Here is a 2,483-nt window from a genome sequence, read left to right as displayed (position 1 = left end):
GAGGGCATTATTATAATACATGCCACACGCTAAGAGGGACATTAGTCATTTCTACCAAAAATTTTACTAATCATACCCAATGCAATTTTTCATTTAAAAAAATGAATTTAGTCTTGTATCACCTGTGATTTCGTACTTACAGCAGTTGCGACCGTACTCATCAGCAAGACTGATTCTGAACATATCATAAATAAACGACCTGTACCGCCAAAGCCGAACAGCCATCTGTTCCACTCCAACGAAGCACATGGGGAAGTTTACATATAATACATCCGGTATTATATATATATATATATATATATATATATATATACATGCATATATGAGTACAGGACATAAAAAACGTAGACAAAATGAGAAACGAGAGCATAAAGAACAAAAAACGAACATTTTTTCGAACAACGAAAGAAACAAATAGTGAAACGAGACAGGCAACATAAAGAATATTCCCCTCATCAGTTGTCCCTTGTTTTATCTACTCCGCAGAATGTAATAGTAGCTTGACTCAACTCCACAAATGTTGGACGTGGTGAACGTACGTAGTCTCAGCCTATTAAAGATTTTACTGTGGTGATGATTCAAACTGTTATTAAACTTATCTTCAAACGAATATGATGAGCGTTACTTTCTTTCGTTTGTTCACCCACTCGTATAGATATCTGTGTGCGAATGCGCGCGCGTGTGTATATGTGTATGTGTTTGTCTGTCTATCTGTTTGTGTCTGTGTCTTTGTGTACGTACCGATCGATTAATACAAAGATTGAGTGATTGATAGATTTATAAATATGCTACTGTTTCATCGTGCGTATGTAATAGTCTTCAGTTATTAATCTGTCTGTATTATCGAATATTCTCATTTTTCAGTATGTCAGGGTGTACAACGTTGCTTACCTGGGTGATTTCTTGATAGTATCTCTGTCTCTCTCTTTCTCCTTTCTTATTCACTTTCTCGTATTCTTTCTAACTACTTTTCTCACACTCCCTCTTTCAGATTAATTCATTAGGTGGTCGTATATTATTCAAACATTCTATGTCAACGTACGTCTCTTTGTATTTCGCAGTACTAAACGTTCATTTTTTGCTTATCCCGACCGCTCGAATGAACCTAAGGCCATCATTTTCCTACTACTCAGTTCACCATTTCAACTCTAAACATCAGTTATTGTTAATCATCCTTGATCACAAATGCTCTGAATAGGTCCCTCACTTCTTGTTCCTGACACAAGATTTACAGTATTGCTCCTAGTGCTTCTGTCTCCAATGTGTCCTATTTAAAAATATAAAGATATGATTTTACAGAGATTTCGTTGCTATATCTAGGAGAGTACAGATCGTGTCGCTCACTTCCCATGTAGCTTCGATTCAACCCAGCATCTATATATGATAAAAATATGCCTACCCTTGTGTTATTTATATTTATTCAAACAATTTAATTGTATATATATATATATATATATATATATATATATCCCTTACCTGACAATTGATCACTCGGTTTGTCTATTCAATAGCATATAAGTCTATCCTTTCAGCCATGCTTCATCTTTGCTCCCAATATTCCGGACTATTCCTCTTTTCGCCCTCCATTCTCACTGTCTCACTCTTTAGTTTTCTATTAGTTGCTGGATTTACTTCTGCTTGTTTATGTACACATCACTGTCCGTCCTTTTTCTTTTCTTCATCCTCCTTACATTCAGTGACATCATTGTCAGAGGAACTAGAGCAGAATCGATAACTAATGCATGTGTTCGGAGAAGGTAAACCCACCATCGCTTGACAACCGATGCTGGTGTGTTTACGTCACCGTAACCTCGTGGTTCGGCAAAATGGGGCCGACGAAATAAGCACTAGGCTTACAAAAATAAGTCCTGGGGACGATTTGTTCGACTAAAGGCGGTGCTCCAGCATGGCCGCAGTCAAATGACTGAAACAAATAAAAGAATATGTATATTGTAAACATATGTGCACGCGCGTATGTATTCGATGTAAGGTCTCAGACATCTTAACTTCTATTATAACTTTCATTATTGACCCCACGGGGCTGAACACAGAGGGGACACATACAAATGTAGAGCTTTTCTTTTCGAAAATGAAAAAAAGGTGGAGATAAGAAAAAAATTTAAATTCCGATTAAAAAGGATCGGGGAGGGGGGGAAACGATCAAAAGGGATCGTGTATCACCGAAGAGTTTTAAAATTGTAAAAAGTAAGATTAGGTTTATCCGTGGAAAGAAAAGCCTACGGAAAAGACCACGGTAACCTCAGGTAGGGGCTTACTCTTAATGTAGAGGCACCCGATTTGAAAACCCTTTGAATTCATTCTTTAACATAAAAACTCAAATACACACACACAAACATGTGTATTTGCTTGTCCATCTATATTTATCTAATTATGTATATCTTTGAGTGTGTTTATTACAATTTACGGGCATAGATACATGAGTACGCACGTACAAACATACGTACGCTAAGACGCGCGCGCAT

At 37.0% G+C, this 2,483-nt stretch overlaps 1 long non-coding RNA gene across 1 annotated transcript in view; it reads right to left on the bottom strand.

Moving 5' to 3' along the window:
- Positions 1-1,697, bottom strand: part of LOC118765709 — a 34,089-nt gene extending 32,392 nt beyond the window's left edge. Inside the window, exon 1 of the long non-coding RNA XR_005001575.1 lies at positions 1,477-1,697. This is a non-coding gene — a long non-coding RNA (uncharacterized LOC118765709). The remainder of the gene's footprint in view (positions 1-1,476) is intronic.
- Between the last annotated feature and the right edge of the window lie 786 nt (positions 1,698-2,483).

This window comes from Octopus sinensis, linkage group LG13 (genome assembly GCF_006345805.1).
Source record: "Octopus sinensis linkage group LG13, ASM634580v1, whole genome shotgun sequence".
In the NCBI taxonomy this organism is placed as follows: Eukaryota; Metazoa; Mollusca; class Cephalopoda; order Octopoda; family Octopodidae; genus Octopus; species Octopus sinensis.
Note: the sequence above shows the minus strand (reverse complement) of the source record. Positions and strands in the feature narration are given on the sequence as shown.